This window comes from Cupressus sempervirens, chromosome 5 (assembly GCF_028749045.1).
Source record: "Cupressus sempervirens isolate cs-2001-9-10 chromosome 5, ASM2874904v1, whole genome shotgun sequence".
Classification (NCBI taxonomy): domain Eukaryota; kingdom Viridiplantae; phylum Streptophyta; class Pinopsida; order Cupressales; family Cupressaceae; genus Cupressus; species Cupressus sempervirens.
Genome location: NC_143122.1, coordinates 289,766,672 through 289,788,667, shown reverse-complemented (window position 1 = coordinate 289,788,667; position 21,996 = coordinate 289,766,672). Strand labels below are relative to the sequence as shown.

Genomic DNA, 21,996 nt, shown 5'->3' with positions numbered 1-21,996 from the left:
ATTATGAATAGTGGGGCAACTTCCTTTTGAGATGGTGCAAGAATTTGATGAACTTGTTGCTCATGATAAAGCTCCATGTTGAGCTCTCCTTGTATTTTTTTTTGTCTTAATAAATTTTTATCCCTATTTTTTCAAAAATAGTAAATATTAATACATAAAAAAATAAGTTGAAAAAAATTATAATATTCAATTTTTACAAGTCAATGATTAAAGATCTCTACAATCAGTGGTAATTATCAATAATTAGGAGATCAATTTCATAACAAGTCAAATTGTAATATTGCTATCACAGTTTAAGAGTGTAGTTTGAGTGTTTTTTTTTTTTTTTTTTTTTTGCATCAAATGATCTATTAATAATCAGATGAAACAAATCAAAAGAGATAAAAAAGAATTGACTTCTTAATTACAATTAATTGAAGCGAATTTGCAATACCTATTCTGTTCAACTGTCAAATCGGACATGAAAAGCACGGTTGCGATGGCATGTAATATGGGTATGGAGAGCAGGTGCCCATTTAAAACCTTGTACGCATTTAAGATCTAATTGCACTGTTTTATCATAATTTGAGCAGGTGGAAAATAAAAATTTAATGATCTGTCCTTTGATATGATATATTGAAATATGTAAAAGAAAATGAATTTTTACACAGACCATGAAAAAAGATAAAAAGACAGGAACTAATAACTATTTCTGACATTTATGTACGTAACCAATTAGAAAGCGAAAAAAATGGAAAATAATTAGAAGGGACTGCTACTCTGCTCACTTTATAATTTATGAGGGTCTCCTCATAATGATGAGTATTACACCTTTTCATTGAATTTGGCGGTGGCTAAATCCTAAATTAAAATGTAACATAAATAATATCATTTCTACAATTCATACAGTGAATTCATGGATTTTGCTATTAATATTTAGGATTATACTACATAGCATATACAATGAAAGTTCAAAAATTTGGAAAAAAACTGTGTCCCCAATTGTCCATTTTAGCTTGGATGTTCATCTGATATAATTATGAACTGGTCAAGATTCAGAACCAACGAGAATTTTTAAAAATTGTGAGTTTGCTTCAACAAACGTATTTATTAGACCGGTCACTCCCTGTTCCCGGTTTCCTTCTTAAAAGTGGAGCAACTTTTTTGAATCTTCAATTCAGTTGAGTATTGCACAGAATTCACTGGTTTCCCCTGCCCATCACTCATGGATTTGGAAAACATTTCGGAAGAAATAAAATCAAGTTTCGGTAGCGGAAAGACTCTGTCCATGAATTGAAGGAAAAAACAGCTTGAAGCTTGAAAATGAGGGAGAAATATTGCATGCACTTCATACTGATTTGGGCAAGTGTCGAACAGAGGCATGCAGAGATGAGGTTTTATTGACTCTTATTAGAAATTTCTTTATAGCGGTAAAATCAATGGCGAGATGTTAATGATGTTAATAACTTAATAATTTTATTTCGGTTCAGGTTGGTCTGGTAATAAACTCAGCAAGATATGTTCTTAAGTACCTGCATAAGTGGATGACACCCACAGGGGTATGTTTTTTCAATTGGTAATAGGTTGAAATTTAGATTAGTAGTTATTGTTATTTGTTGTAATTAATTATTTGTATGTGTTAAGTTTGAGTACATTTAAATCTAAAACTTCTTACGTTAGAAGCTCACAAGTTACGGTTCTTGTGTAGACTCTTACTATTTGTCATTGATTTTGGTTGATTTTATGTGGCAGGTTTCTATACTGCTTGTAGGTTTCTATAGTTCAGCCTCAGTGACTTCAGAGCCCCTTGGGGTGGTTTTAATATTCTCTACACTGAATTTTCCATTCAGTAAGTCCTGATTTAGCCCAGCCAGTGTTGACCCAGAATTAATGGTGGATCTCTACTTATGTCTGATTTGTTTCATGTAATGTAGATTTGGCTTTAGAGCCACTTATAGGGGCCATTGCAGCTGGGAATGCTGCGGTTTTGAAGCCCTCGGAAATTGCTGCTGCGACATCAGATCTCCTTGTATGGTTAAAGTTGTTCAATGTGGCCCTGAAGAGAGCACTAAATTGTTGGAGCTCAAATGGGAGAAGATATTTTTCACTGGTGAGTTTACTAATCTGTTATTTGATCTATCAAATTTTACTTGTGTGGATTTGAATGTGTGATTATTTTTGCATCAACATTTCTGATCACATGCTGTGATTATTTTCTCTTTTCATTACAATTGATGGATCACAGAATGTGATCTGAAACTTTAATGCAAAAATAATCACACAATCGAATTAAGAAACATAAAATTTAATAGTTTCATATGAATTGGGGAATTCTTCTTGTTTTTACCATTACTTGTTCCTAATTCTATGCTCTGTTTGAATCTGACCACTGATGTTCTATCTGACAATAGTTCCTGTTTAACCAAATTTAGAACATATCACCAGTTATACCCATTTCATATGTATGCCTACATATGAATCTGGCCACACCCAACTTATGTTCTAGATTCTATGACTTCTGATATTAGATCTTTTAATACCCGACTTTTGTGTTGACTGATTATGCATAGCTGATGTGAAATTAGATGCATATAAGTAAGTCATCCTAGGTTCATTTTGATGCAGTTTAGAATTTATCCCTTGGAAATTCAGATGTTTAGTTGAAGAGCCTCTAATCCGGATTCTATCAAATGTCATAATCTGTTAATTGGATGAAAAATTTAGGGATTCCTAGATTAGGTCAATTCGTTGAGCTTCAATTCATATGGTTCAGGCAGGATTTAAATCTAGAATTTTTCATTTATTGTTGAGGTGCTTTGTCAACTGGCTTCCTTTTTAGCCAGCCTGTGATTTAAAATGCTATTTTGAAAAATACCTTTTCTAAAAATCTTTTTAAATCACATTTCGTAATTTTTTAATTGGATGAGAAATTAATTAAATTGTTATTTGGATTTGGATTTGGATTGGGGTATGTGAATTCAATTTATAGATTTCTAATTTTTTTCTATTATATTTTGTCAGGATTTGTGCGTATATATATGGAATAAAAAAGAGAGAGAAATATGCATAACTCTAAAATTAAATCATTTCATAGTATGAATCTAGCATACTTGATCATTGATCTATTTTCATGATAATAAAGAAAGTCAACACTTTCACATTGAATTACTACATTAAAAAGATCATTTTTAATGAAGTTGGACCCATGTGAGATCCTCAGGATTCGTGCAGATCCTTGAATAAAAACACAGACCCTGTCCGAATCGAGGCACAAATTTGAATTCTAATTGATCTAATATCAATCTAAGTTTGACTTGCACCCCACTTTAAGCCAACTCCTAATATGACTCTGATATCACATGTTGAGTTACGGATCATATGGATCACCAAAGATTTGAACATATTTAATTGCTTTTCAAACTGAACTATTGATCTCTCTTTAACCAACCCATCCCACAAGCTTGATGTAATAAAACCTTATGTCAAATGCAGGGAGAGTTTTTTAAATAGTTTATTGAACAAATCTAACAATCTCTTCCTTCCCTAAAGACTGATTTGAAATTGGGTATAATTGTTGAACAAAGTATTTTGAGAAGCAATGGAATTGGGTATAATAGTTGAACACAGTAAATATTTCAATTGAGGTTGTTTAATAGATAATGGGTCAAAATTTAGACTTAAACTCAAAAGCTTCTACATAAAAAGCTCACAAATTACCAGTAGACTCTTGTTTACTACTGTGAAAACTAATGAAATACATGGTAAAATTTGCAGGTAGCTAACATTCCTTTCAATCAAGATAGAATCATTTAGATTGTTTATTCTTGGTTTCCATATTATTTTCTTCGTGTTTCTTCCATCACCCTCTTCTTGTTGATGTGCATTGGACGAATTGTATTGACCGCGGCTGCAAAACATCTTACCCCAGTTACCCTGGAATTAGGTGGAAAATGCCCCACTGTAGTCGATTGCATGCATAGCAAGAACGATTTGTTGGTAATTATTTAGAAAAACATCAAAAGTACTTGATATGTGCAATTTAGCTGTGAAGTAAATAGAAATTGATGCAGGTAACAGCAAGGCGAATAGCCTTTGGCAAATGGATGTTAAGCAATGGACAAGCATGTTGCTCGTCTGATTACATTCTGTTGAAGAAGAGTTTGCTGATACCCTGGTAGGGACCAAGCCTTCTCTGCTTATTCATTCGCATTCACACTTTGCCTACACTCATTAAATGTCTCAAAAACAGGTCGGTTCCCTGAAGAATACGATTGAAAAGTTTTATGGAGAGGACCCCAGCAAAAGCAGCGATCTTTCCAGAATTGTCAATAAAAACCATTTTTTGAGGCTTACAAAGTACTTGCAAGATTCTTCTATTGCAAATAGTATAGTCTACGGTGGTGGACACGATGAGAACAAATTGTGAGTTCATCAAACCTTAAGTTTTCTAAGCTACTTGAGAATCCTATTTGGGGGTGAATTAATTTTTGCATAATCTCTGCATTTTGCATTTATTTTTTAAGGTATGTGCAGCCAACAATTCTGCTCAATCCGCCATTGATGTCGGACTTGATGAATGAAGAAATTTTCGGACCTCTGCTTCCTGTCATTACAGTATGGTTTTTTTGTTAAAATAAATTAAATTATAAGATGAGATAATTTTTTAATATACGAATAAATGATGATTTTACAGTACGTGACTCTTTTTATATAAATAAAATAAGATTATGTAGGTAGTAAACAGCGAAAAGCAACTCGTACTGTTGCTGGAGATCGACTACCAAATCTGTTTAACAGACATCCTCTGCTTCTTTCTGAACAATGCGGCTCAAGGATGCAGCTAGAGCGGCGGGTGTTGTGGGTAATGAAACTGGAGGGAAAGTGGAAGATATTTTGATAGAGCTGGGAGGGAAAATGGTGGAAAATACAGCAGCAAGCATGGAGGAAAACATGGCTGAAGGGACGCAATCTACAGGGAACATTGGGTTAGCGGAGAAAGCCAGTGAACAGGATGTTGATGCAAGCATGGGAAAAGATCCGACCCTAAGTGCTGGTCAAGATGAACCAATTTCTGAAGAATCAGGTAAACCCCTAGAAATTCAACTTCCAGATGATGTCGCTGGGATTATCACAGAGTGTCAAACTAGAACTGTCATTTTATTTTTTCTGCGAGGCATTCCTTCTGAGTCTGATTTTTATAAATGGGCCTGTTTAAATTGGGAGAGCCGTGGATGGGAAATCGAGGCTATTAGAGGACTCGGGAAGGGGTATGTGTCTTGTATGTTTAAATCTGCCGATCACGCTCAATCTGTTTTGCAATTTGGGACATGGGTGATTTGTGGGCAAATCAGTTATTTACAAGCTTGGAGTTTTAATTTTCATCCTGAAGGGCCGTCTCGCTCACATTATCCCATGTGGGTTAAATTATCCTTCCTCAATTTAGCTTTCAGACCATTTTTAAAGGATATTGTGGCTTGGCTGGGTAAAGTGATTTGGTGCAAACATAGCTCTGAAAAATTTTCCAGTTTAAGGGTTCATTCAAGAGTATGCGTGGAAGTAGATCTTAACAAGCCTCTACCTGAGAACATTAGACTCATTGGCCCAGGATTTGAACTAGATCAGCCTCTTGTTTACTTGAACAAACCAAATGTGTGCTTTTATTGTTGAAAAGAGGGCCATTTGATTCGTGAATGTCCCATTAGGAAAAGTAAACAAGTTCAGCCACCACATAATTCTATTCCATCTAATGGCCATGGTTCAATGCCCTCTCCTACTATGGGTCATCTGTCTCCTTCTGTTACTAAGACTGCAGACCTTCCATCAGCGACTTCTAACGGTTTGACTACTGCCCCAGGTGCCACGAGTCCTTCAAGTGAAGATGTATTGATGTCAGATGGATGGAGAATGGTTAGGAAGAGGAAAGATCCTCCTGTTTCTTCATCTTGTTCCTTGATTCAGTCCCAATCTAGGGCTTTCTCCCCTGTTTCATCCTCTAAAATTGGTGATACTTCTCTTTCCTATTGTCCTTCTTCCCCTTCCCCCGATACCTCTTCCCCTAAAGCATGTGGTGTTTCTCCTTCCTCTCATCATTCATCTCCTGAACCACACATTAGTCATTCCATCTCCACTTGTTCTTGCCAACGCTCTAGATCTCCATCTTCTTCCAAAGAATGTCAGGCCAAAGATTCTGTGCTCAATTTAGATAATAGCTTTAGCGCGTTGGGTCAGGATAAATCATTCTCTCTTGATAATCATGACTTATAAAATCTTGTCTTGGAATGTTCGAGGGATTTCTCTCCCTCCTCGCAAGTATAAGGTGAAAGAAATGGTCTCAAAATGGAAGCCTCATGTCCTTTTCCTCCAAGAAATAAAACTCCATAGCACTAAGTTAGACCTCACTTTATGTAATGTCTGGAAAGATGCTACCTATTGGTATACAAAACATCATGATGGACGAGGTGGAGCTGTTATTGGGCTAGCCCCTTGGGTTGCTAAGTATGTTGTTGATAAAGGATAGGATCCATCTCAAAGCTGTGTTTGGGTTCTCACCTTTATCAATAACCAGCTCATCGGTTTTTGCTCCATTTATGCCCCTAATTTTGCAAAGAAGCATACTCAGTTATGGAATTGGATGGCTGAAAATCTTCCTTCTATAGATTGGGTGTTGGGGGAAGATTTTAATATGGTTGAACATCCTTCTGATTGTAGTTGGTTTAAACAATCAAATCTTTGTTGTGAAGAATTTAACAGCTGGTTGTTCTGTTTGAATTCTTTGGGAGTGGTTGATCCTATTCATAATAAGTTCTTGAATTCTTTGGGAGTGGTTGATCCTATTCATAATAAGTTCTTAAGTCAATCTAATAATTGGTTCACTTGGTCAAATTGTAGAAGGGGTGATGATAGGAAATTGAGCAGACTGGACAGATTTTATATATCTCCAATGCTGCCTTTGGTTTCTGATTAAGTGGGGATGAATATACAAGTGGATTTATCGACCACCCTTTCTGACCATTATCCTATTCTCTGTCATATCAGTCTGTCCCAAACCCCAAATATCAATAATGTTCAACCCTTCAAGCTTAATGTTTCACATTTAAAGATTCCTAGTTGTACAGCAGCCCTTTCAAATATATGGGACTCCTTTCCTAAACCTGTGGGTGAAGAATCATGGGTTGATTGGTGTTGTACTGCTATTTCGCATTTCACCAGTTTCTTACACTCCTTTGGCAAGAAAATGGCATGGCAATGTAAGCGCAAGGAATGATCACTTCAAGGTAAAATTGTCAATGCTAGGAAGCTCTTGAATGATGATCCTAGTAACATCCACATTCAGTCTTCTATTGCTGCTGCAGAAGCCAAATTGCGCCAAATAGACACTTGCAAAGGCTAATCAGATCAAGACTTCATTGGATTAAAGAAGGTAATAAAGGCAGCAAATATTTCTTCAATTACCTTAAATATAAACATAGAAAAGAAAGAATTGATACGATTCAGGATGAATTTGATATCCCACAGTCCAATCCCTCTGAGATTTGTAATGTTTTTAAGCGTTCCTATGAGAATCTTTTCCAGGATGACTATTGGCAAGATATTCAAGAGAGTCTTGAAGATTCAATCCATGATTTTATTCCTAATCGAATTGACCCTAAGTACAGCCACTACCTAGATCGAAGGTTGACTCTTGAGGAGCTGGAAACTGCTCTTTTTTCAATGGCTTCTTATAAAAGTCTAGGCAGTGATGGACTTCCTATGGAGTTCTATCAAGCTATGTGGCAACACATTAAGGAGGATTTCTATAATCTATACTTGGAGGCCTTCAAGAAAGGATCGTTGGGTCCTACTATCAACGGTGGTATAATCAGATTTATTCCTAAAGGGCATAAAGAAGGTACCATTTCTGTTTGGCATCCTATCACCTTGCTCAATACCTCCTACAAAATCATAGCAAAAGCCTTAGCCATTAGGATTAAACCTGTTGTGCAAGAAATTGTTAGACCTGAGGAAACTGGGTTCATTGCTGGCAGATTCATTCTAGATAATCTCATGTTGGCATGGGAAACTTGTGAATGGGCTCAACAAACAGGCTAAAATGCTATTTTGATCAAACTTGATTTTGACAAAGCCTATGATAGAATAAGGTGGAGCTTCATCCTTAAAATGCTTTAGTGGTTGCGATTTGGACCTAAGTTTCGAGCTCATGTGCGAATGTTGTTCAATGATGCTAATGCTCAAATCATCATTAATAATATGATAACAGATCCAGTTCCGCTACAACGGTCTATACGACAAAGCTGCCCTCTATCTCCATACTTTATGCACTTTCAGTTGATGCTTTGGGATATATGCTCCTCTACGCTAATAACATGAAATGGATTTCAGGAGTCTCCATCCCATGTAGTGTTTCGGTCATTAATTCACACTATGCTGATGACAGCATGTTGTTTCTTCAAAACTCTGAAAAAGATATAATTAATACTTTGGAGGTTTTAGAGCTATATTGTGCGGTTTCAGGCTCCAAGTTAGCTCATGAAAAAATTGAATTCTTGATGGTACAATCTGGTCCAATCCCTCATTGGGTCCCTAGGGAATGGAAGTAAATCAAACATGGGGAAATCATGAGGTGTCTTGGTATTCCATTTGGTATTGGGGTATCTCTTTCTGATATGTGGAGATGGTATCTTGATAGGGTAAGAAATAAATTGTGTAATTGGGGAAATAAGTTTCTTTGCTTGGCTCGTAAAATACAAGTTGCCAATAAATTTTTTCTAGTAACTCATGTTTATTATTCCTCATGTTGGATGCCGGCGAAAAAGGGATATGAGGACTTAACCAAAATAATTCGTCAATTCCTATGGGCTAAATGGGATGGTACTAGAGGTTTTACTACTACTTCTTGGTCTCATTGCATTCAACCTAAAAGCAAAGGTGGATTGGGATTAATAGATCCAAGAATACAAGGTCTATGCTTAGCTGCCAAATGGATTATTAGAGCTGCTCATGGGAATGAACCTTAGAAGATACTCATATGGGACCGTATTGATCTAGCTGTTGTCAAAGCTAAATGGCAGCATGTGGGACGACTAGATAAAGTTCTCTATGCCCCTTTTTTCTGCATCAAGGCCTCTTTTCCCTTTCAGTGTATATGGAGGTCTTGGCCTGAAATATCCCCGACAGGATTATTGCTCCTTTGAACACCAAGACCTTATTCACTTCAAGAGTTTGACATTTCGTCAAACAGTTAGCCAACAACTCTAACACTGCTGGAATGACCTTTTTATATAACCCGTGCTGTCTTTAGCAATTCGTCAAATACTTATCATATAACCATATATGTAGGCAAGTATAATGTTTGAATAATGCAAATGTTTCAGAATAATATCATCTAATACTTACAGACCTTTCATTTGCAAATATTATATTTTTTATTGGCAATCCAGGAGAGTAATTGAGTCTGATAATTACAACTGAGGAATGCTAGAAACAGGAACCTGATAAACTCTGGCAATAGGAACAGTCACAAGAACCTGCAGTTACATGAGCTTCCAAAGATGATGACATTTGTTCTGATGGTCATCTTGTCAACAAGTCCCTCCTTCGTCCTTCTGTTATCGTTGTAGACTCAGGACTAAACACTAGTCATAATTTGATTAAATGTGGATGGAGTCGTCCGTCTTAAAGCTGACCCGATGCATATCAACTCCGCTATCTGCCCTTGAATGTTCGCCAAGTCTGAGCTGGCAAAGATTCTAAGAAACTGTCAGTTCTTCCAAACTGCATAACCATCCTGAGAACCACGTACTATAATGGCACTGCGTTTAGTATGAGAAACTGATGAAGTTAAATAAAACGGTGGTCTCTGTCGTCGTGCGAAACCCTGACAATGTGCGTGGATGCTGTCGGAGTTGCCAATACTAGTCATTCGAATGCTGGACTGTAGTGTTGGCTATGCTGCCTTCTGGTGTAGTTCGGCAGTCCACAAAGAATGTGGATTCAATGGTTAGCCTGCCACTCGTCAGGACTGTGCGATCCAATTTAAACCACACCCAATAAATTTATTCTTGCCTTCGGTTTGTCATTGAGAAATGTCTGAATACTGAGTGCGTCCATTATATATTGTGAGTACAGCAGATGCGGACTGGAGCTCGTCTCCTAAACCTTCATTAATTGGTCACTCTAGCCTGGCCCGAAATTCGTATATCAAATCTGATCCGGCCACTCGAATTTTCATGCAAAGTGAAATAAATTTATGCCTATAATATCTTCTACAAATTGCACCTTCTTGTCCTGTTGTTCTGGATTGAATTCCTGATTTGAAGTTAATTCCTCCCGAATTCTCTCCAATCTCTGCAACAATTCGTGGAACGATGACGAACTCTATCCTTGCTGCTTCCTAAATGAACAGTGATGCATAAACCCTAAAGTTGGCCTTAAGCCACAAATGATCGCTCCGATGAAATGACTGAATGTCACCTCCAATCTGCAATAATTCAGATGATATTTCACACCCTCAAAATTGCGTACCAATTGAGAGTTATCGTTCTCAATGGCCAGCTGTGACAATTGTAGAAACCCTAGGTTCCACAATGCACCCGTGATTGAATCACAACCTGAAATCAAAAGAGAGATAAACAACTGCTTTTTCGAATGGAGCCCCGGGGTGCCTATTTATTCTTTTCTCTCCATCCTCTCCAGAGACTTCTAGAACATTTTTGATCTTATCCCTCAAGTGACTTTATTAAATATTTTTATAATCCAAGTCACTTTATTAAATATAAAGTTATCTTTTAATGTTTATTTATTTAATTAAAATAATTAATTAGTCGTCCTTAAAATATTCATTACTTTGGACAACCAGATTAATTAAATTAATTAAATCGAACTGTCACCAAAAATGGGGACATGACAGTCCGCCCTTCCTGAAATTGCTTGTCCCCAAGAAATGGCTGAACCATAAACCAATCAGTATGCCTGGATCCCAGATGTAAATCCGTATATCATCCCAATCCTCATCATACTCTCGTGGAGAAAACATTATAACCAACAACTGAAAAACTGTACTCAATTCCCAAACAACTGACAATTCTGATGAGATCATCTGAAAACCATCTGTAGATGTCGGTAGAAGAAACCATTCTGCGGAACTCAAGCCAACTGAAACATCAACTCTATCAAAACTCAAGCCCCTGTCAAAATGACACCTGCACCCAACTACACTGTAGATATGACAACAGCCATAGGTACCTGAATTACTGCCATCAAATCCAATCTCTGAAAAACTGCTCCTGGTGTGTCGATGCTGCAGGCTGAGTAACTTGCTACTACCAATTTTATTTTCAAGAGATGGTCCCAATCTATCCCCTAATGGATGGTAAGAAACTGGAGCCAATCTACATTTGCGTGAAATAAAATTTTCTATCTCTGTGTCAAAAGAAAAATGATGAGCGTACCCTACCGTATAATGCCGGTAAGAACCTCCAAATTCTGCTGCTAGCTCATCATCACTGAACTGGTAATCAACATATGGCTCCAATCTCTGACTCCGAGTGACTGTAGGTCGGATAAGTCCCTGTGCACTCTGCTCAACAAACCCCTCATCGAGATCCCTGTGAGGTAGCATAGTAGAAAGGACCCCTATAATCTTCTCAACCAATCTGCAAATAACACTAGTATCTTGGATGAGAACACCTTCTGTCACTTTATGCGAGTCCAAATGAACACATGCACTATCCAGCAAATACTTCATGAACGGTTCAGTGCAGTAAAAATTATACGAGGAAGCATCAATATACTCCCCCGCACACCACAACTGATCCTCCTGTGAAGGTGGCATACCCAACTGTATCACACTGTCATTTATCAGAGAAGAATCAATCTGGAGACTCGACTCTACCGGTATCCCAAACTCATTAAGACCAACTTCTTCCAAATCCTGAATATGTGTGTCAGTCCCAACAACATGCTCCTCAGTAACCACTGCAGGAGTATACTCACCACCAACCACCTCAATAGACAAATGAACTGGGTCTGGGGCTAGTTTTGACTGCAAATCCTCCAACTCCACGGTCACCTTCTTTAACTGAAGTTGCAACTTTTGTAGATCTCGTTGTGTGTCCTCTAAAACCTCAGTAGTCGCTGTGAGCTCCTGGGAAAGCTCGCTCACCTCTTCTTCACGATCCAGGACTGCCTCATAATATGTACTTCCCCACTCAACCAAGTGATCACGGTCGGCTACCAATCGTAAATAATCCTGCTTCAAAATCCGAACAGCTTCACGCAAGGCATGAATCTCTGCCAAAGAAAAGTAACCACCGCTGGACTCATCTGTCATAGAAGTACCCCAACCAGTAACAGCCAACAACTGACGAGCAGTATCAAAATGCTCACAAGCGATAGCAATGTCTCGCTCACTAACTTTCAACTGGCTAATCACATGATGGCTCTGGCTAAACTGTCTTCCACAAAACTTCCCTGTCACATTGTCTAAAGGAGTATCTTCAAGGTTACTGGTTTCTAGAATATTGTCATCCATATCTTGCGAATCCTCTTCAAAACTCATATCCTCATCCGGAGTGTCAAAATTTATAGTACTGCTGTTAAACTCCCTTGTACCCAAAGAATTTGTCAAGGAAGCTGAGTCTACAAAACTGTTCACTTCATCCTCCTGGATGTTATCAAGGTCGAAACGATCCTGGGATTCATCTGTACACACTGTCAAATATGAAAAATCTTCAACACCTTCCAGCAAGAACGGTCGTCTGCATATATGAACCAAACCCAATACCGGTGTATAAAAACCAATACCAACATCAGACAAGCTGCTGGCACAAGGAAAGACAACACCGTATACTCTGCTGATCAAATCCATGATAGCACTCAAACAAACATTGCTAAGTGTTCTCCAGTCAATTGAATCCCAAACGCTGCTGAAACATTCTTGAGTCCATATCCGTAAACAAGGAATAGCTGGTAACTCAAGCAAACTCCTTACCTGAGTAATGTGACCAACACCAGCTAACTTCATATACCTGTCTGATATCGTCTTCTCATTATCAGCAACCACATATGAACAGCCTACTGCAGAAAACTGAGTGTCAGACGTGCCAGATGAGATTAAGCTTAGCTCCATGCCATGCTCATTCCCATGTTTCTCCCAGTCCAGTAATGCCAAAGTTGCTCGAGTGTCCTCAAGCTCCCAAGAAAGATTGACAACTTCCTCCTCCTTCCTCCTCAAGGCATCTGAATAGTCTTTGGCAAGGCTTAGAAGATGGTCACGATCTGATAGAAGATGTAAATAGCTCAACTTCGTCGTTCCCATTCCTTCACCAATTGCATGTAAGTCACAGCAAGAAGAATTTGCCTGAACTCCCTTATGTCTTCCTTGTAACTGAATCATCTGGATGTGCTCTTCTAACATCTCCCGCATCCTGTCATGATGAGATAAAGAAGCCACAATACTATCTTTGCTTACCTTCAGCTGGCTGGACAAATCATGTGAAGTACTGCCATTCTCATCCTCATGTGATGAAGCATCTAACTGAGCCTGGTACTCTCTCTCAGCAAAATCATGAATGCTCGATGTCTGCTCATTTCCACCAGGTATCTCATCATCATGCATAATGATATCTTCATCATCATCTGAACTCACTTTACTGTAATCATTGACTGTCGGAACCGAACCACCTTTAGTATCTGAGACATCACCCTTGGGAAACCTGTATACAACTGTCTCAATTGAAGTATCAAGTTGACAGTTACTATCCATCAGCGTAATATCCTTCATCACTTCTTCCTGTGACCGAACTGAAACCTCTGACCGGTTGCACACTTGTTTCTCGAACTCCTCATTAAGGTTCCTAGTAACATCTCTCATTGTATCAGTCAACGCTTTGTGAGAAGATTTGCCAAAACGAAATCCAGTTGATTTATTCACCTTAGTTGGGACGGACAGCCTGTCAATCATACTGTGGTGCTTAACCAACAGTTCAGACATGTTATGTCTGATTTTTCTGAGCTCGTCCTGAATGTCTGAATAGTCCTCCTTTCCACAATTCCGACTCTGAATACTGTGTCTATTACTTGTCCGAGATTGTGTCCTTGGAGACTTTGTGCTGTACCTGTACATCTTGGTTGAAGTCGAGTGCTGATTACTCATGTAAGTCGGTTCTCACCCCACAGGATGGCAAGAAAACCGCTCTGATACCACTGAAATATCCCCGACAGGATTATTGCTCCTTTGAACACCAAGACCTTATTCACTTCAAGAGTTTGACATTTCGTCAATCAGTTAGCCAACAACTCTAACACTGCTGGAATGACCTTTTTATATAACCCGTGCTGTCTTTAGCAATTCGTCAAATACTTATCATATAACCATATATGTAGGCAAGTATAATGTTTGAATAATGCAAATGTTTCAGAATAATATCATCTAATACTTACAGACCTTTCATTTGTAAATATTATATTTTTTATTGGCAATCCAGGAGAGTAATTGAGTCTGATAATTACAACTGAGGAATGCTAGAAACAGGAACCTGATAAACTCTGGCAATAGGAACAGTCACAAGAACCTGCAGTTACATGAGCTTCCAAAGATGATGACATTTGTTCTGATGGTCATCTTGTCAACAAGTCCCTCCTTCGTCCTTCTGTTATCGCTGTAGACTCAGGACTAAACACTGGTCATAATTTGATTAAATGTGGATGGAGTCGTCCGTCTTAAAGCTGACTCGATGCATATCAACTCCGCTATCTTCCCTTGAATGTTCGCCAAGTCTGAGCCGGCAAAGATTCTAAGAAACTGTCAGTTCTTCCAAACTGCATAACCATCCTGAGAACCACGTACTATAATGGCACTGCGTTTAGTATGAGAAACTGATGAAATTAAATAAAACGGTGGTCTCTGTCGTCGTGCGAAACCCTGACAATGTGCGTGGATGCTGTCGGAGTTGCCAATACCAGTCATTCGAATGCTGGACTGTAGTGTTGGCTATGTTGCCTTCTGGTGTAGTTCGGCAGTCCACAAAGAATGTGGATTCAATGGTTAGCCCGCCACCTGTCAGGACTGTGCGATCCAATTTAAACCACACCCAATAAATTTATTCTTGCCTTCGGTTTGTCATTGAGAAATGTCTGAATACTGAGTGCGTCCATTATATATTGTGAGTACAGCAGATGCGGACTGGAGCTTGTCTCCTAAACCTTCATTAACTGGTCACTCTAGCCTGGCCCGAAATTCGTATATCAAATCTGATCCGGCCACTCGAATTTTCATGCAAAGTGAAATAAATTTATGCCTATAATATCTTCTACAAATTGCACCTTCTTGTCTTGTTGTTCTGGATCGAATTCCTGATTTGAAGTTAATTCCTCCCGAATTCTCTCCAATCTCTGCAACAATTCGTGGAACGATGACGAACTCTATCCTTGCTGCTTCCTAAATGAACAGTGATGCATAAACCCTAAAGTTGGCCTTAAGCCACAAATGATCGCTCCGATGAAATGACTGAATGTCACCTCCAATCTGCAATAATTCAGATGATATTTCACACCCTCAAAATTGCGTACCAATTGAGAGTTATCGTTCTCAATGGCCAGCTGTGACAATTGTAGAAACCCTAGGTTCCACAATGCACCCGTGATTGAATCACAACCTGAAATCAAAAGAGAGATAAACAACTGCTTTTTCGAATGGAGCCCCGGGGTGCCTATTTATTCTTTTCTCTCCATCCTCTCCAGAGACTTCTAGAACATTTTTGATCTTATCCCTCAAGTGACTTTATTAAATATTTTTATAATCCAAGTCACTTTATTAAATATAAAGTTATCTTTTAATGTTTATTTATTTAATTAAAATAATTAATTAGTCGTCCTTAAAATATTCATTACTTTGGACAACTAGATTAATTAAATTAATTAAATCGAACTGTCACCAAAAATGGGGACATGACATGGCCGTTGGTTTGCCATCTTATAAGCTGGAAGGGAAACTCTCTTCAACATGGATTCAGTTTTTCCACTTCCTCTATATGGTGGAACAGGCACATCCGATACCAAAATCAACCTCTTTCCTTTCCAAAGCATTCTTACTATCTATTTAAAAAAGGCATTTGTTCAGTGGGAGACCTTTGGGATTTTCATACTATGGATTGGTTATCATGGCATACTGTCAAAGCCAAATTCAGTTTGAATAACCATTATAAAGTGTTTCTTATTTTTGTTTGATCTCTAGTTCCTTTGGAATTGTCTATGAAAAATATGTACTCCAATTCAATGTAACTTTTTCAAGGATTGGCGATGAATGTCTGAATATCCATTTTTCTTGTTTCCTTTGAAGAAGGTTTACTTACATTTGCTCTCGCAGTTGCATGTGAAACACAGACTGAATTCTAAATGGAAATGTAGATTCAATGAAGTTTTTTGGCTAAAACTGTCAGCTCAAATTTGGAAATCCAAAATTGATGCCGATACCCAAATGCTCGCTTGGAAGATTTTACATTGCAAGCTGCCCATTGGGGACAGACTGAAATGTATGATGGTCCAGCCGATCAATTGCCCATTCTGTTGTAAATCAGAAAGTGTGAGGCACATTTTTTGGGGATGTCAGTTTGCTAGAAGACAATGGAATTCTGTTTTTAATGATTTGCTTGCTATTTTCTATCATAAATTAAGCTGGAAAGAGGCTCTTCTTGGTGTTGGTTTGCATACAAATATTATTGGTAATGGTGTGAGATAGGTTATATTGCGGCATATTTGGAGGACAAGATGTTTGGCTGTCTTTGATAATCACAATGATCTTCATCAGGAATTTGTAATTCTAAGGCTTTACTTAGACATTTTCTGTTGTCTGACATCTCTTTATTCTCAACTACAGGCTGATGCTGAAAAGGACGTACAGTTGGATTTCCAAATTCAATGAATTAAAGCTCAAATTACTCAACTACTCAGCAGAAAGAAGGTCAACATTGGACATCACTTGAGAGTTCTTTTACAGGATTGATCTTGCTTTTGCTCATGTTGGTGCTCTTTTTTACAGCCTCTTGTATTTATTGCTGTAGCTAGTTGTCTTTCTTGCTTCCAGCTGATTCTTTTTGCAGTATTTTGCTGCAACTCTTTGTAACTTGCATTTTATCAATTTAAAAAAAAAAGATTATGTAGGTAGTATAGATAATGAGATAATTATAAAATTAACAATTGTAAGACTATTAGATAAAATTACAATAGATCAATTGCAATCGAGTGAAACTTTTATTATAGATCCTTCCAATCACTGTTCATATAGAGTCTCAAAAATGATAGCACATGTACTAATAGTTAATCAATAGCTTTCTTAGTCTCTGATTGGTCCATTTGTACAATAAGTACTATTTTTTTTTGTCTTTTAAATTGAGCTCTATAGAGAGCTCTGTAAATGCCAAAAAGTCACAAGGCTAGCTTCAAGCTCTTCACTCATCTACAAAGGTTCATTTGATAAAATCCACAAATTTCAACATAGGGATTTGGAGTTCTAGGTGCCCAAAGTTAGCTTGGACGACTTCTGAATCATCTCTCCTACCTAGTTTAAAGGATATTTCTATTGAAAGAGTCATCATAACATCTACTTAACCAAAATATTAGTATACCTAAAGTGAAAAATATTTTGAGAGGCAATATCCACACTCCCTAAGGAGTTCCCAATAGCTTTGAATCAAAACCATACAAAATTATATTTATATAATTGACAATAATAGTAGAGAAGACCCATTTTTCTCTTAGATACTGCCCTGTTTGGTTGTAGGCATAGGAATGGAGAATAAGAATGCATATTGGGAATAGGAATGGCTATGCCAATAACAACTATTTTTTGGAATGGGTATAAGCTCATTTTAGAGGTGAAATAGGAATATGTATTCTTATTCCCTATTCCAATTGATCAATTGATGATCCAAATGGAAAATAGAAAACGTATTCCAAATTTTCTATTTCTATTCCAGCAACCAAATGGAACGAAAGCCTTCATGAGAGAATACCACAAAGAATTACTTTTGTAGTCCACTACAATGTTTTTAAGTGAACAACCTTAGCCCAATTATAGAATTCTACTTAACTTAAGAAATAGCAACGCTTTCTTGAAAGTGTATGTATAAGGAATGTACTTTAAAATTAAAAAATTTAAAATAAAAAGAATTATACTCTACTTGCAATCATAACTATTGCCTAGTGATTCGCTTCACCATTCCTTTTTATCATTCTTGCTGAGGGGCTTAGCAGGTTTATTCAACACAAAAGGCCTTTTGGCCAATGGGAAGGCATTTCCATATGTAAGTCCTTAGCGATGACTCATAATCTATTTGCTGATGATTCTTTATTATTTGGTAAAAGCAATCTTCGGGAGGCTAAGGTTGTCAAAGAGACCGTCAATGACTATTGTTCTGCTTCAGGCCAGAAACTAAATGTATCCAAATCCAGAATTTTCTTTTTTAACATAAAGAGGTCGGTGACGAGGGATATTCAAAATTGCTTGGGTTTTGAAGTGGCTGAAACCCCATGTAAATACTTGGGCATTCCCTTCTTTCAAGGTAAAGGTAAGGCTGCATATTGGAGTTCTATAATTCAAAATATTATAGATCAGATTGCTGCTCGGAAGGCTAGATGGTTATCCTTGGCTGGGAGGATTTTATTAGTTAAGGTTGTCCTCTCTTCTATTCTGAATTATGTTATGTCAGTCCTACTTGCTCCTAAGAGGGTTCTAGATTCTATTAAGAAATGTCTTTAGGACTTTATTTGGAAAGGCAACTTTTACAGGAATCTAAGTCTGGGGGCTAAGCTGACCTGGAAATTCTATGAGAAACCAAGTGCCCTTTGGGCTAGGATTATCAAAACTAAATATTTGGACTCAGATAATCCAGAGAGAATATTCACAATGAGAAATCCCCCAGTAGGATCCACAATGTGGAATTTGTTGGTAAGGAGTAGGGAGATCTTACTTCCCTACCTCTCTTGGGTAATCAACTCTGGTGACAAAGCCCTTTTTTGGTCAGATTCTTGTCATGGTTATCCCCCTCATAATTCACTTGGCAAATTCCCTACTACTCAAGTGTCTTTGGAGAGGTTATAGGGTACCAAAATTTGTGATTACCTTTGTATCTCAATCTCAAAGGATGTTCTCAAGGCTAGCTGGAAAATCATTCAGGATGGTGTAATCCCTGTTGAGGAAAAATCTGAACTGGTAAAAGTCCTTGATCAGAGATCTATCTTTATTTCTGATGAAGAGGATAAATTAATCTGGTCATTCAGCAAAAGTGGTGAGTATTCAGTCAAAGATGGTTATTCGTCCTTACTAAATGGTATGTTTTCAATGAAGACTAGGGAATTTTCGCTTTGTTGGCATGATGCGGTCCTCCCCAAGGCTAGGGCTTTTCTTTGGCTAGCACTTCATAAGCGTGTTCTCATTGGAGATAGACTCCAAAGACTGGGTATTTCTGACAATTTTATGTGTGTCTTGTGTGGAAAAGTTAGAGAAGACACAGATCGCCTCCTTCTCACTTGTGATTTTGCTTATGAATGTTGGTGTAGAGTTATGGACAGACTTGGTTGGACCAGCCCAATTCATAGGACACTCCCTCGATGGTTGATTGGCTGGCTTTTGCTACATAAGAGCTCCTTTTTGCAGCAATTTGGAGGGTTGTTTCTGCACTAGTTCTTTGGGGCCTATGGTGGGAACAGAATAAGAGGATCTTCAGGAAAGAGTCTTTAGAGGTGGATAAAGTGTGTGAATTGATGGAACGCTCAATATCTAAGTGTTAATTCTTATGTCACGAGGACGAAAAACTTATCTTCTACATTCACTTCATTTGACTCTCATGTCCTAAATAACTGGAAACAAATTTATATCCCATTCCGAGGAGTTTTAGTGGGCAAAAGATCCAAGAAGGATATTAGAAGTGAAATCAAGTGGCAACCACCATCTAGTTCTTTTGTGAAGCTCAACTTTGATGGGGCCTCCAAAGGTAATCCAAGTAGAGCAGGAGTGGGCTGTGTTATTGGGAACCATACTGGTAAAATACTAAGGGCTTCTTATTCCAGAATCCCTGATGCTTCTAATAATATTGCTGAGACACAAGCCCTTTTGGAGGGCAGAAAAATGTCTTTGGATATGGGTTTTAAGGTTGCTTCATGTTGAAGGTGATTCTCAACTTGTGACACCTGCTCTTTCCTCTTACTCCTTAGTGTCTTGGGACCTTCAGTATGTCATTAAAGAAGTTTGAAGGCTCCTGCCAAGATTTCAGGCATATAAGGTCTCTCACTGTTATAGAGAGGCAAATCATATTGCTGATCACCTGGCAAATCTGGGCACAAATTTGGAGCAGGGGTCTGTGGTGGTTGAAGAGCCTCATGTGGCTGAATTGTTGAATCTCCCCAATCAGTGCCATCTCTCGTCTTTTTCGTCTTCTGGATGTACTAAATGTCAGTCTCATTATGACATTGCATTTTATGCTGTCTTCACTGTGCTTGGCAGCATTCCTATTGTTGTAATGTTTTCTTCTATCTAATAATAGTACGGGTCTATTGACCTTTTACCCAAAAAAAAAGAAAAGAAACTATCGCCTAGTGATGAACCTGCATTCCCATTTTCAGAGATCTAAATTTGGCGAAACATGTAGATATTATTTGTTTACATTGATCAATTAATTTTGCGGAATTTTCATACAAGGCAAAGGCAACTCTGAAATTCCAGGCGTAGTATATCCTTCTACCTCATCTGATTGGAATCATGTCTTTTTTGTTAAAAAAAAAAAATGTTATCTAGGACGACTACTTTCAGTTATTAATAATCCAAATCTCAGTTTATTTTTAATTACTTGAAACATTCAGTCGTTTTTAAAAATAACTAAAAAATAGTATTAATCATTGTGTATGAATATTTCTGAAGTTGACTGTTGAAAAAAATCCCTGCAGCATAGATACACTATTTGACTGATTACGAATATTTAATAACTTAAGCATGGACCATTAACTTCGGATCTTATGAATAAAAATATATGACCAATATTTCTTGTTAAACTTTTTTTCTTTGGTCTCTGAGTTTTTAGACAGTTTGAATAATCAGAACCTTATATAACAAATAGCACGAAAGCTGGTTGCTTTTAATCATTTCCAACAGTCATTTTAATTTCAATGACTTGATTGGCAGTTGAAAAGAATTGAAGACCCCATAGATTTCATCAATTCAAGGCCAAAGCCACTGGCCATCTATCTTTTCACAAACAACAACAGACATCCTCAGGGAGCTTGATATTCAAAGACACTGCTGTTCAGGTAAACAATATTTTTTCTAAGGATATTAGTTTTTCATAATCTATAAGGGTGATTATTATTTTTAATTCTGAGATTTTGATATAAAGAAACATACAATCTAATAAATCACAATGCGTAATCTGCAAAATGAATCATAAAATATAATCTGAAACATTAACATTCCTAATCTAACTCAGAAACAAGAATCATTTTTGTTTTTCCCCTCTTCTTCGAAAAGAAAGATCAATTTTTGCATTAGAAGTAAGAAATTTTATTTCATTAACAAGTGATTAAAATTGCAGTTTGCTCTTGATGGCTTGCCATCTGGAGGGGTGGGAGAAAGTGGAATGGGGAAGTATCATGGAAAGTACTCATTTGACACATTCAGTCACCAAAAGGCGGTGATGTACAGAGGCATCTTTCCAGATGTGCCCTTCAGATATCCTCCATGGAACGATTTCAAGTTCAAGCTAATTAAATATGCTACGACCTGCGACTATTTGAGAGCAACATTGATTTTCCTGGGCCTTAAAAAGTAGAGTGACCTCATTGCCTTTTGAGACATTTTCTATATATGCTAATGATATCTTCACCACATTATAATGAGTTGATGATTAGCAATGTGAAGATGTTTGCCTATTTTGTATAAATTTGTAATAACTGCCTTCGAGACATTTTCAGTGTATGCTAATGTCTGATGATTAGGGTAATGTTTCGTCCAAATATATATATATATATATA

General features: G+C 37.5%; 1 pseudogene; it reads left to right on the top strand.

Moving 5' to 3' along the window:
- The first annotated feature begins 1,204 nt into the window (after positions 1 to 1,204).
- Positions 1,205 to 21,978, top strand: LOC149555712 (aldehyde dehydrogenase family 3 member F1-like; annotated as a pseudogene).
- Positions 21,979 to 21,996: the final 18 nt, after the last annotated feature.